Source organism: Canis lupus, chromosome 7, assembly GCF_048164855.1.
Source record: "Canis lupus baileyi chromosome 7, mCanLup2.hap1, whole genome shotgun sequence".
Classification (NCBI taxonomy): domain Eukaryota; kingdom Metazoa; phylum Chordata; class Mammalia; order Carnivora; family Canidae; genus Canis; species Canis lupus.
The window spans coordinates 22,369,356-22,384,418 of NC_132844.1; the positions used below are offsets into that span (position 1 = coordinate 22,369,356).

General features: G+C 37.9%; 1 long non-coding RNA gene across 3 annotated transcripts in view; it reads right to left on the reverse strand.

Moving 5' to 3' along the window:
* The window catches only part of LOC140636249 (uncharacterized), a 146,032-nt gene that overhangs the window by 42,753 nt on the left and 88,216 nt on the right, over positions 1-15,063 (reverse strand). For all 3 annotated transcript variants that reach the window (XR_012033549.1, XR_012033550.1, XR_012033548.1), the window contains one exon: positions 723-856. This is a non-coding gene — a long non-coding RNA (uncharacterized lncRNA). The remainder of the gene's footprint in view (positions 1-722; positions 857-15,063) is intronic.

The window sequence follows — 15,063 nt, forward strand, 5'->3', positions numbered from 1 at the left end:
TGACCAGCTCCCTTGCAGCTCACTGTTTTCCTCCTTGACAACAGAGGGCATGGGCATGGTTTATCAGCTGCCTTGGGTGGCTTAGCTGGAGGAGAACTGTCACCAAGTCCCCTGGGACCAAAGGAAGGAAGCAGCAGGCTTCCTCCATCTCCCTGGACAGCCTCTAATGGCCCCGCCAGCCAGCCAGGCCGCACCTGCTTCCCTGCCACTCCTCTCCTCCTGTCCCACTCCCTGCCAGGAAGCCACATAGGTCTATTTCTTTTCATCATTTCCTAGTTTTCACACTCTGAGCTCCATCAATGACTTTGGAAAAGAAGAACTTGTTCATAAAGAGCCACATATTTGAAGACAATTCAGCGATTTCCTCCCAATTACCCATTCCTTTCTCAGGGCCAAAAAAAAGTGTAATTGGCTTTGAAACCCCAATGAAACTCCCAAGAACTTGCCAGGTACTTCATTTGTAAAGTGAGGGAGGCAGGGAGAAGTACTGCTTTAGACTCCTAAGAAAAGAAATGGAAATCTCTTATCTCCACCCAACTCCATCAGCTCTCTCTGCTTTAGTTCTCTGAAGTTTTTGTCTTGACACCCCCCCCCCCCCCCCCGAGATAAAGGGAAATAAATGTTAGCTTGATTGTTGTTTGTTCTTTTTTCTTTTCTTTTCTTTATCTTTATTTATTTATTTGTCTTTCAAGGTACTTATCCAACTCAACAATAGTACTCACTTGTCTCTTGACACTTGGAGTTGAGGTGTAGGGAAATGAAAGCACACAAGACTCAGTTGAAATACAGAAACATCCCATGGGTGCTAAGAACCTCAAAGATGCTTTCTAATTTTGTATCCTTCAAGTCTTGAGACCTTTAATTAAGAAAGGATATAAATATAACAAATGTAGAAGAATTCCCTGAAGCTTAAGATAGGGACCCCAAGATTATGCCAGGGATAAAATCTGTGCCTTGAAAATTCTTGATTGACTCCACTAATGAGAGCCTGAGATTTCTTCCTCATAACCCCATGCTTGTCTCCCGATTAATTTCCTTCCAGTACTTAATCTTCAGTGCATGACACTTTAACCACTAAGCTTATTATTCTAAAAATAGTATCCTAGCTACACCGTCTTAGCAAATATATACATGAAGATCACATTTCTACAAGATTTCCTTAGGTGTTTAAATGTTAATCAGGCTTGTACAAAATGTAATAAACAACCATGCTAACAGAGATAAGTAGTTTTTCATCCAGCCGACTCCTGTGTGTGAAAGGACGTTCACATATTTTCCTACTCTGGACCTTCACTGGAACTGATAGATGTTCTTTTATGGGAACAAAGAGAAAAGTCACTGTTTCCATCTGAGAGCAATAGTGTATCTCTATCTACACAAACAGATCAAGGTAGCTTATTCTACACCACCTTGGGCTGTGCCTTGTCAGTGAATTTTTATGACAACTTCTAAGATAAAAATAAATTATGGAGGATTTTATCGAGACTCTAGGTTAAGAAATTCATTATGCCAAGGGAACAAGGCAAGAGCAAGGCATTGAGACAAAATCAGAAGGAACAATTTAGGTTTGGTAATAAGGTGAGATTTATGTTTCAATCCTTTTCTCTCTCTTGGCAGTGTTAGGTGAATGGATACACAGGAAGACATTTCAGTTCACATAAAACCTTTACTGGAGAATGAGACGTCATAACACCTCACTGCAGTCTATTGAAAGCACAGTACTTGAAGAGGTGAATGTGGTTGCCTCTGTATCAGAGTCTCCTAAAACTATAATGTGATGCCTGCTATTACCACCTGCTGGAAATACTGCCCTGCTTCCCCAGGCACACTGCTCCCTCCTTCACAAGCCTAAGATACAAGTGGCTGGAATTTAAAATGAGCTTGGCTCCTTGCCAGAATGCCCAGGCATATGTAATCAATAGGAAAAACACGCCGACCTTGGATGTTTCCTTCAGCGGTCTTCTAAATGGAGGTTCTTACCTCACTCTCTTCACCCTAAAATCTCATAAGTTACACATATAATTTTTGAGGCAGCATTGTTAATAAATTTCTCAAAAAAAAGAAAAATCAAATCTCAGTGGCTTCTTACAACATACCCTAAAACTTTTTCTCTTCCTCCACATTGTCGCTTTTTAACCCCAGGGGTTCAAGTATGAAACAGAAATCATTTGCTAGTCACTTCAGAAGTCTGGGAAAGTAAACACAGGTGAGTGATACTGTGCTGTCAATATTTTTAAATGCCCATTCTAAATAGGTTCCAGAGTAAGCTATTTACACTCTCTTGTGTATTGTGCAAGGACCCTTGAAATTGCAATGCTTAATTATGTGACAGCTATTTTAAGATGGTCAGAAAATATCACAGTCCTCTGCTTTTAGCCTCTAACTATTATAAAATAGAGCAAAAAGATGGAACATGTGTAAATTGAAAACTTGGTTGTATATCGCGTAACACAATACATTTGTTTTTATGTATCAGTAATGCAAAAAATTCATCATGTCATCTCTGGACCTCTAGGTCACTCTTCATCCATTCGAGTCTCTGTTCCCAACTCTGAGTTTTACTCTCTCTCTTTCTCCAACTCCAGCATTATCTTACAAGCAAGATCCAATAAGCACATGATAGCTCATTCAGTAACTTGGCTTTTTGCTTCCTTGTCATCTCAACCACCAAGGACATTCTTTTTCACTTGCATGCAGCCATCCACTTTATGCCCATGTTATAGACACTGACTCCTCCACTTCTGGAATGATAATTTTAGACATCCTACTCTCTTACCACAACTTTGCAACTTTCCAGAATTCTTAAGCATCATACAAATAAACTGTTCTCCAGGATCTCCAAACAGCAGGTCAATCTTCTCTCTGCCTTTAATAATCCCCTAAAGGTTTCATTTTCCTATCCAGGTTACTTTGCCACCCCAAAAGGCTGTAGACCATATCATCAATTTCCTTTTCCTAATGCCTTTCCTAATGCCTATACCCACTTGGCAAAATCCAGAAAATCCAGTGTCTGCCAAACTGTGCAGGTTGTTGGCAACATTGAATAATAGTCACTAATCTCCCTATGGTTCAGATATTACACTATATTTCTCTGGTTAGCACTCTCTCCAATTCTCTACCATACTTATTTCAAACATTCTGAAACTGAGCAGACAACACGTGCTTGAGATACAGATATGGGGGTGATTGGCATATAGATAGTAAGTGAACCCATGAGAGTGGATGCAACTGGCAGAGAGAATGTGAGGAATGAGAAGAAAACGGGCCTAGAAAAGAATCCTGAGTAACTAACACTAGTAATGTGGCAGATGTTCCAAAAAAGGGAAAAGTTATTTTCAAAGGAAACTAACAAGGAATGGCCAAAAATGGAGGCAGGAAAAAAAAGAAGCATGGTGAATCTCTTCACCAAGTGAAGAGATTATTTCAAGAAGGAGGGTCAGTAAAAATGTCAAATATTACTGATTAGGCAAATAAATACTAAGGACTTGCCCTCAAGGCTTAAACAGAGATGTTACTGATGACTGTGGAGAAGGAAGTTTTAGTGGGAAAATGGGTGCAGATGCCAGATTTCATCAGGTTTAAGTGTAAAAAGGAGGTTAGGAATTAGGGAAGAGTGTAATCATTTCAGACAAGAAGTTTGGCCAGGAAGGTAGTGGGAGGAAAAAACGGGCTTGAGACAGATGCTGGATAGTATTAAAAACCTACTTTTTAAGTATTTAAGAGTGACTGGAAAGTCTACAAAAACTGTCCGAGATTTCATCCAAAGACAGAGGAAGAAATAGTCCACACAGCTCAAGTGGAGAGTGTAATGGTGAGAAAGATGTAATTGTTTCCTGCGTGTGTCAATAAAGTTCTGCGTGTTCAAAAAGGCTTTACACTTTAAATCCTTCAGTCATGTCATTTCTTTTGCTGTTAGCATTTGCTCAAATTCTTTACTGTGGATTTAAGCCCCTTGCCAACCTGATGCCTTCCTGGCTCTCCCCTAGGAAGTCACCACGCTTCCCCCCCACCCAACTCCTTGCTCCAGCCACACAGAACACCTTTTAGTTCTCTGAATGTTTGTCCTGCTTTCTCTCACCCCCATGGCTTTGGTGTGATATGAAGTTTCTTCCATCTCCCAGAAACTGTATCTCCATTATTGCCTGGCCAACACATAAACTGCCTCTCGTTTTGCAATTGCTTCCTTGAAGGAAGCTTTTCCTGTTCTGCAAACAACATCAAGGGTCCTGCCTCGGTACCCCCAGAGCATCTGCACTTCCTTATCAAAGCTTCTTTCACATAGTCCCCTACAGCTATGTCTGCCTCTTTCACTGTACATTTAAACTCCATGAGAACAGAGATCATATCTGTCTTAGAGCCATCCTACCTCCAGAAAGTGGTACACTGCCTGACATGAAGTTGCTCAATAAAAACATGTTCCTAAATAACAAATTGTCATTTTAAGGAAAAGCCCAATGAAAACATTCATTTAATCACACGAGAACTTGATTCAATATTATTTGAGATTCTTGAAGAGTACTTTATCTATTGGTACTGTGGTTTAAAACATTTTCAATGACTTCTAATCCTTCTTACATTAATCTTTTTAGAACACATTTCATATTCTAAAATATGGATAATTTATTTGTTCATCGTGCTTACTATCAGAACTCCTTCTCTAGAATGTAAGCTCTATGAGGGGAAAGACCCTTTTCTGTTCACTCATTGATCCTTCCCATATAATTATGTGCTGTAACATAAATAAATAAAGGAGAGAATGAAGTATATGAGTAGTGTTTCTACATGTTCTTTTCAGTAATTAGGAATTTTTTTTTTTTATGATAGTCACACAGAGAGAGAGAGAGAGAGAGAGAGAGAGGCAGAGGGAGTAGCAGGCTCCATGCACCGGGAGCCTGATGTGGGATTCGATCCCGGGTCTCCAGGATCGCGCCCTGGGCCAAAGGCAGGCGCTAAACCGCTGCGCCACCCAGGTATCCCCCAGTAATTAGGAATTTTATGTTATTTTTACCCCATACACATCTGAAAAATATGTAAAATAACTGATATATTCAAGCACACTGCAACCTAACTCATTTACATTTCAAATGAAGAGAGTCCACCCAAAAGTAGCAGAGCTAATTAATTCCTCCAGTAATTATATTTGAGGATATTACAATTTTTAGGCAATAGATTAAGCATTAATTTTTTCAGTAGGTAAAGTGGGCACCCATATATTACATTGTTTTTATTTCTCTAACAACAAAAAAGATAAAACTTTCATCTGCAGAGTCAAAACTGTTCTTGCAACTGTTCTCATGTAGGAATTTATGGCAACACTCCTCGTATAAAGTACATGGAGTCTTACAATGGATAATATCAAAACATTACTTTTTCTTTTCTTTTTTTTTTTTTTTTTTTTTTTACCAAGGGCATAAATATAATGGGCAAGAGGACAGGTCTCACGTCAACAGAAGGCATTCCATTTTATCACAACTCAGCAAAGGCATTTTTGTAAACGTCTGATAAAATCGAGTCCAGACACTCTGCTTTAGATAGTCTAACAATGCAGAGAAAGATGATCTTTGTTGATTTAAATAAGAATAAAGGCAAATTAACATTCTATTGGAGAAGTTTAAGAGACACATTTAAACACATAGGTGCATTACACTTCTTAAAAATAATTTTATCATATTGTTCAAACTTTGGAAATAAAATAATGTACACACAAATCACCTGAAATCCTGCCACTCCAAGAGGACTTCTTGTGGAACACACTTCCACATCAACTCAATACACACACACACACACACACACACACACACACACAGAGTCAGCTACATGTAAAATGAAATTATACCTCTCCTTCAAGATTATTATTTACTATATATTTATTTCATTACATGTATTATATATTTTCACTGAAACAAGATTATAACATGCACAGTGTCATATCTACTTTTCTCCTTAATTATAAACAAATGGTGACCACCATCTACTTTAGGCCAGAGGACATGTGCTTTTAGGCAGAGAATACATATATATAGTTTCCTATACTAGTAATTCATTGCGACCTCAAAATTTGACACTATACAGTATAGAACAATATAATCTGACCCTGAAGATATTTTAGATTCATTTAATCCACCTATCCCCTCCCTTCAAAGGCATAGAAGAACATCAGTGAGTCTTTGCTCTTACTTCTGTTTTCAGCACGGCATACCACTGGGCCATCCAAAATATACCCCTGAGTAACTAAATAAGCTAATCTGTTAACTAAGGGACACTGGGTGGCTCAGTGGTTGAGCTTCTGCCTTTGGCTCAGGTCGTGATCCCCAGGTCCTGAGATCAAATCCTACATCAGTCTCCCTGTGGGGAACCTGCTTCTGTGTCTATCTATGTCTCTACCTCTCTGTGTCTCTCATGAATAAATAAATAAAATCTTTTAAAAAAAGGCCTAACTTTAAAAAGTAAAATATGCCCTCAGAGAATACTAATCTTAGGGAATTTCCTTAAGATAATTATGCAGCTTTACCTACCCAATATCCTTTATATATTCAGTTTCTTTTTGTTCTTATGCTATCAAAGTATGGTGGAAATTTTGAAAACATAGCTCTAACTTGGTACAAAAACATTATGTGAGTTTACAATCATTTTTAAATTTCAAAATCATTATCCAAGAGCATATAGTAAGTAGACCCAGTTCTCTGAATTGTTTACCCTTTATCTCAAAAAAAAAAAAAAAAAAAAAGAAAGAAAGTCTTAAAAGTACAGCAGTAGGGGTGCCTGGGTGGCTTGTCAGTTAAGCATCTGCCTTTGGCTCAGGTCATGATCCCTGGGTCCTGGGATTGAGCCCCACATCAGTTTCTCTGCTCAGTGGGGAACCTGCTTCTCCCTCTCCCTCTGCCTGCCACCCCTCCTGCTTGTGCTCTCTCTATGTATCAAAGGAGTAACTAATCTTAAGAAAAAAATAAAGCATGGCAGTAAGATGCTACCTGCTTGATATAATTTGGAATCATGTCTTCTGAACCATATCTGCCTGTTTTGATTTTAGCAGTAGTATTTGGGGACATATTTAGAAATACACATATACCATATATATAATTAATATATAATAAAATGTATATAGAGAAATATATATGTATTATACAATATAATATATCAAGTTCTATAATCTGGCCACATAGATGACTTTTATCTGTCTTATCAATGGATAACGATTTAATGAGCACTGAAACATCCTTAAGCTAGTCTGATAATTTTATCAATAAAATGGCTCAGGGAACATTCGTGATCAATATAACCATTTTTTATATAGAAGATTTTTTTGAGAAACCCAGCCCGGCAATTTAGACTATTGAGGGAAACAGGTAGCATATATTCCTAAACAATGTTTAATAAAATGATTGGTCTTTCTATCAGAGATAGTAAAGTATGGTTTTACAAATGAGATTGACTATGATTTATATGAAATTTGAAGAAATTAATTTGAGTCAATGGGAGGAGGGAAGATCAGTGCTTATGTTAGCTTGGGTGCCTATCATAACAAAATACCATAGACTGGGTGGTTTAAATAACAGAAATTTATTGTCTCACAGTTTTAGAAGCAAAAATGTAAGATCAGGGTACCAGCCTCATCAGTTTCTGGTGTGATCTCCCTCTTCCTGGCTTGCAGAAGGGTGCCTTCTTGCTGTGTCTCCACATGCCTTTCCTTAGTGCATTCAATTTTTCTTAAGATTGAAAACGCATAGAGAAATGATCTTGATAAAGCTCTGGAGTAGAACGTGAATTCTGTGCATATAGATATCATCAGGGGCCAAAGCAATGTGAGGAAACACAACTTATTGCTTGAGAACAGAAGCAATTTTGTTTACCTCCAAAGAGAGGAGAAAAGAAAGAGGGAATGGCAGGAATGGCTGGAGACTATAGGGGAGTGGGGAGTTCCCCACATTCAAATTTGGATTGGCCTGCAGTTCTCTGATAGATAGACCATGACAAAAATGACACAACAGTTGTAGCCTTAGATTTCAGGAAAGGTTGTTGGCTTCCACCTGGTTCTATTGAAATTTTCTCTCATGGAAGACTCCCTCTTAGAACCTCATCATCAATGCTGTGAAAAGCTCAAGCAACATGACAGCCACTTATAGATGGTCCAGTTGACAGCCTGGGTTAAAATCCCAGCCAACAGCCCAGCATTAACTGTCTGCCATGTGAGTGACCCACCTTGGATGTCCAGTCCACATGGAACTTTAGAGAACTGCACCTCAGCTGACTCTACTTGCAACCACATGCAAGTAGACCATGCAAGACCCTCCTAGCTGACCCCAGTCAACACACAGAACTGAGAAATAATAATAAATCTTGTCAGCCACTAAGTTTTGAGGTGATCAATAGGAAGAGGTGCTTAGTGTTCACTTTTTTAAAATATAGATTTATTTATTTATTTTAGAGAGAGAGTGTGTGTGTGAGCAGGGTGGGGGACAGAGGGAAAGAATCTTAAGCAGACTTCTCACTGAGCATGGAGTCAGACACGAGGCTTGATCCCAGGACCCTGAAATCATAACCTAAGCCACAGTCAAGAATTGGATACTTAGCTACTGAAACACTCAGGTGCCCTGATTAGCGTTCACTTTGAGGTTGTTGATATTGCTACATTGAAACTCTCACCTGTTTCCCCACAAATAAATGTTTAGGAATATCTTCTATCTGTATGTGTGTGTGTGCGCGTGTGTGTGTTTGGCATGAGGAAGATGGTTAATGAAAACATGGAAATTATGGAAGTGGCTGAATTTCACATCCAGGATAAAAGTAAACATAAAAACATACGTGGAAATAGAGAGTAGTGGTAACCATGAAAACAAACTCACTGGAGAATTTTCTGAAAACATGCAGTTATTTAACTTCTGGAGGCTATAGTCCTTGGGGCCTCGACCATTCTTAAACATCAGGGAAATATCAGCTGACATAAGATTCATCCATTTCTTTCAATAAGGGGCAATCAAAACTAAATTTCATCTCTCTACAATTCTATCTTACTCATCTATGTATCTTCAGGCCTAAAACCATGCCATCACATAATAGGTGCCCATAAATGTTTATTGATTGTTTGGCATAGAGTTAAGAAAGAAGATAACATAAATGATTTCATTCCTTATGTCTTAATAAACTGACAATAAAATCTGAGGTACTCCCACTCAATCTTTTCCTTCATATGCAAAAACATCACCTCTTTAAGAACGAGACTATACGATAGAATAACAGCAGGAAATGTGATTTACTAACAATCTGTCATAAAGCTAAAGAATAGGGAGACTTATGATTAGATATTCAATATATTAGCACCATAGTTCAAAGTATTCACCTATATCTGTTTTCTTCTAAATTTATTCATAAAACTGCCATTTGTCCTAAAAGAATGCAGTGATAAAGCAATTTGAGAGGGTGTTCTAATATTTGGTTGGATATTAAAAGTGCCCAGAATTATCAGCATAGAAGCTAATTGTTATTTCTGTGGACATACACACGCACACATATGTATTACTTATCCTTTTCTCTGTCCAAAACAGATTTGGGACATTGACAACATCATTTCATCAGTAATAAAATATAAGACAAAAAAATAGGAAGAATCAAATAAACTATCTATCAAATAATGAACAAACTTTGGGCCTTAACCTCATATTTGCTCCAGTTTCCTAACCTAACAATCAAGAGAAGATGATATAGATCTCATTATCAGAAAGGGCTTTGAGGATATACTCAAAGTCTCACAAATTGATTCCAAATAGCTAAGAGATTGTTGCGTAATGTATTTGATGCAATCTATATATTATGGATTTGTAAGAAGGTGAATCTATACTGAAATAAATAGGTTCACAGTGAATGGTTCATTCAACACAGAGACTTTAGTGTAGACTCAAGATAAATAGACATGAGAAATGCTCTTCATATGGCAAATCTGAATTAGCAAAATATTTGACACAGAGATATGTGTTAAGAATTTTGGCACACTGGTGAGTCTAATAACAAGAGGCTCCATACTCAATTGAACAAGTTTTGTTAAGGACATTGATAATCTGCTTATAAAATTTAAAAATCATATAAAATCAGAATATTAGTTACTGTGTTAGATAAAATAATCAAGATTAATAAGAAAAAATATTTTAGCATATTGTGCTAATGGGCTATTTTTGTTTGAAGACCTTACTGATGGCCATAGAAGTGTCCCCTACTCAAATGCAGAGGCCAAAAGAAGAATAAGGAGAATTGGGATCCACATGGGACCATCTGCTCCTCCATCCAACATAAAGTAAGAATTCACTAGGTCCCAAGAATGTATCTGACTCAACAAATACACCCGAATGCAACTAGACAGAAGAAAGAAAAGATGTAGAGGAAGATACAAAGGAGGAGTCTACCTGGATAGGAAAAAAAAACAAAAACAAAAAAAAACAGTTCAAGAGAGAAGGTAAAGTCTGGATTTGTGCTTTTTAAAGCACAAAGACTATATCTACTAATAACTTCAAGCTAAATGATGTCTTACTGCTGAACAAGCAGAACAAAAATTATCCCCTCCAATGAAAGGAGGCCTAAAGAGGATGATCAGAGGTGGCCCTAGAGGAGTGACAAGGGCATTCCTCTTCTTATAGTATCTCTTATTTTTCTTTCTTGGCCCCTTAACATAGTAAATAAGTCTATAATTTTAAAAAATATATATAGATAATCATTTCCAGGAAGGACTCCATCAGTGTGTCTGGGGACAATGGGTCCTACTTACTAAAGCCATTTCTCAACATCTACATTGTTCTTTCATCCTCCAGTGAATGGCAAAATGGGTAGTCTGGCTGTGGTGATGGATCAAATGTCAACAAAGACAAATTTTAAAGGATTAACATAAATCCAAGAGGAAATGAACAGAGCACTGAAAGGTCACAAGCACATTTTACCTGAACAATATTTGAGGCAACTAAAGATGTTAAGCCTATGGAAAAAAAGGTACACAGAGACCAAAAAAATCGTACAATATTTGGTAAATTGTCAGGTGGAAGGCAGAATAGATGTGTTCTATAAGAGGGTCAAACTAGGTCTTCCAGATAAAGCTTATAAGAAAATAAATTTTGACTTTGTATAATATAACGATGTTGTAGTGATTTAATCATTCACTCATAAGATGCACCATAGTTTCTGGCATTATAGGAACTGCTGGGATACAACAATACTGAAGACAAAACTGCCCTAACATTCTAATGGGAGAAACAAACAAATTTATAAACAAATATAAGCACTTGTTATTATTATAAAGAATGTGATCAAGGGGCAAATGAGTGGTGCAGTCAGTTAAGTGCCTGACTCTTGATTTTGGCTCAGGTGGTGATCTCAGTGTCATGAGATCAAGCCCTGCTTTGGGTTCTGCGCTCAGCTTGGAGTCTTCCTGGGATTCTCTCTCCTTCTCCCTCTGCCTCTCCCGCTCATGCTTGCTCTCTCTCTCTCTCTCAAATAAATAAATAAATCTTAAAAAAAAAAAAAAGGAAAAAGAATGTGATCAAGGAGCTGTGTGAATCTGTAATGAAAAAGGCCTTTCTTCATTAGGAGGGCCGGTGAGGTTTTCACTAAGAAGAGGATAGAATCAGTCAGCCATGTAGAGAGTTAAGAGAAGACTGACAAAAGGCCAGAAGCATAAATAGTTTGGCTTATCCAAGGCACAGAGAGAAGGCCCATGTAGCTCAAGTGGAGTGCACTGGGTGAGAATGGTAAGATACGGTCAGAGAGGAAGGCAGGAGCCAGATCCTGCAGAGCCTTGTGGGCTATGATGAGGAGTTTGGATTTTATCCCAAGAGCATTGGGATTGGCTCTGATGAGATTCAAGCAGAGGGCTGAAATAATCGAAATGTGTAACAGGAAAAGAATAATAGAAGACCAGCAGGAGAATTGGAGAACATAAATAACTGTAAATGACTTTCTCGTATGAACATAAAAGGAAAAGAATGAATGAAGATAACAGAGTCAGTAGGAAACAGTAGAGAAATATGGCAGCTATCCTCAAAAATAATCAAGCTAATTCCTACCTGGTGGAATTTATAGGGGCTCTGTGATATGGAGACAAAAGAAAGAACCAGGGAAAGCAATAAGTGATCATTGTAGGGCACATGAAGGAGGGTCAAGAAACAGGAAATTTTCTGGGGCAAATAAGAAAATATTTTCTTTCAGGTCTATCATTGAAGTATGTTGGTGTGAGAGGCTTGGCTTTGGGGAAAGAGCAAACTTCTGTTCATCTCAAAGAAGAAACAGCCAACGCAGCCTGGGAAGGGATAGCTCTCCATATGGTTAGCAATGGAAACATTGGGAGCCTGAGCAGTGAACCAGAATATCCTAATGATTCATGCCTGTCCAAATAAGAAATAGAACATTGAGTGTTGCTGCCTCTGAGGCCAAGTTGATTGTAGGAGGTGGGAGTGGTATGTTATGGACTTTGTGTTTCCCCTAAATTCACATGCTAAAGCCCTAACCCCCAAAGTGATGCCATTTTGAGATGAGGACTTTGTGAGGGAATTAGGTTAGAGAAGTTCTTAAGAGTAGGGCCCTCATGATGGGATAGTGCCCTTATAAGAAGAGACACCAGAGAGCTTGCTCTCTTGCTCTCTCCCTCCAGGGTCACACAAAGAAGCTATGTAAGTTGTAAAAAGGCAGCCATAGGCAACCCAAGGGCAGAGCTCTCACCAGAAATCAACCCTGCCAACATCCAAATATCAGACTATCAGGCTCCAGAAGTGTGGGAAAATAAATTTCTGTTGTTTAAACCATTCAGTTTATGGTATTTTGTTATGGCCACTCAAACAGATTAATAGAGGGTATTTTTTTTCCAAAAAAAGAATTGCAATGCATTAAAACTTGTCTTTTGCGGCAGAGTACATGAAAATTGGGTGCCCATTCAATCAGCTTCTAAAAGAAAATCCTAAAGCAAAAAATCAGGCTAATGATAAGTTGATTACGCTAATTTGCAAAATATTAGCTGCCTCTTTTTGCAGAAGGCTTATGCTCTCTCACCTATTTAATGTCAGACTTGGCCTTGTGACAAATTCTGGCAAATAAAACATGATCAGAAATTATATGTATCATTTTTAGGTAGAAATTTTAAGATTGTGGGCATGTTCATCTTTCAATCTCTGCCATAAGACCAGCAGAATTCCAGAGAGCTGTAGACAACCTACAATGGACATGCAGTTGAACAGGAAATAAACCTTTGCTGATGTCAAGTCACTGAGATTTGGGATCATTTATTACTATAGGATAAATTATAATATTCTGACTTATACACCATTCATCTGGGTAATAAATCTGAAAAGGCGAGAGATGTACTTATACATAGAGATAGGGCATCATTGCTTCTCTCAGGGCCATCATTTGGTCCTCACAGTCTTTGATTTCTTTGTGCAATTGATGGATTAATATAACTTATTTTGGAAGCAGAATGTGGTTTCTGAAGCATATTATTTTACCAGAAGTCTCAATATTGATGTTGGTCACAGTGTTGATAAAAGTTAAGAATAAATATTTCTGTTTCCTGCACAGAGTAATCTAGGCTAGCAGAGTAGAGATAAAATGAACTGGATGGAATTTGTTGCAGTAGAAACATCAATGAAAAAGCATAAAGGGGGCAAGCTATCCTCAGAAAACAATAGGGTTCACACATTATAGACTCAAAGAATTCCAAGAAATACTCCTTAAATTTCTAGTATGGGCAAAGGGTGATAAGAGGAGAGCCCAAAATACTTTGATTTCATTTGCCTTCCTGTAGGACTTATGCAAATGAGCATAATTCTTGTATAACTCCTGATGATCCAGAAGGTAGACTAAGAGTCAATATGAGTGGCCTGAAGCCTCCTCCATACTGATGATGTTAGAATATCAACACACCAGAGTAAGTATGAGAAGTAGAAACTACTAATGATGATATCCTACCTGTGAGTTACAGTGAATTTATACATATAAATTATTTTGCAGCATGTTAGAGTAATGGATCATATTAGCAGCAGTACCTCTCATCTATCTGGTTGATGTGCTCTGTTTTAGGCATCAGTCTGTAAGTGACAGGCTGAGGATAAGGATATGTAACCTAAGGATCTGGATAGTTACCTCCCCCATGTGAGAACTGCAATTGCCTCAGTATCCCATGCTCCATTCTGTACAAGCGTATACTCTGAGGTAGGTTGAGTTATTGTCTCCATTTTACAGATGAGGGGACTGATAACCTCTTGAGCTTATCTTCTACCTTGGGCTAGCTGCCTCTGGTCTATAACAACTTTTGAAGGGATTTTCAGGAGTGAAACCCTCTCATGTAACTTGTACTCTGGATGCTTACAGAAGATATCTGTACTTTGGGAACCCTTACAGTGATAAGTCCCAGAAAACCAGAGTTCCAGAGAATGATACCCAATGACCCTTAAAGAAAAGCAAGCATCCAGGCTGCTAAACTCAAGTTGGGCTGTGGTAATGAAACAAGATAGGAAAAGACTTACTTCCTAGTTGTATGATAAATAAAACCAAGGAAGATGATCAAGGAGGTGATATCCACAGACAATTTTTTTTTTTTTAAAGAGGGGCAAAGATTTTACTTGGTAAAACACAAATGTCAAAGTAAAATCACCTTTATGACTCTCTCTAAATAAATTCCTGCTGGAAATTCTAACCTTGGCTTTTGTCTTTCCTCCGAATCAGCTTTTCGGGGGGGTGGAAGTAGGGAAGATCATCCTTCAATAACATACTGAAATGATCTCTTAGGGAAGGTGAAACCCAGTGGGAACTTCTTGTGTAGAAATTCTCTACAAAATTTTAAAGGTTCTTTCACTATGATTTCCTAAGGGCTATGTTCCATAAAAAACAACTTTGTTTTGTTTTGTTTTGCTGTATCTTTCTAAATTTTATCTGCTAATAAATATTTGTCAAATGAAAATTAATTCACTAAAGTTGAAGAGTGAGATTATTCAGTGAAGAAGCAGACTATTTTCTTTATTTTAGGGGTAAGAGAGGAGGCCTAGATAACTTTATTCAGGTCTCTTGGAAAGATGAGTTTTTATTTCCTCAGCAAGA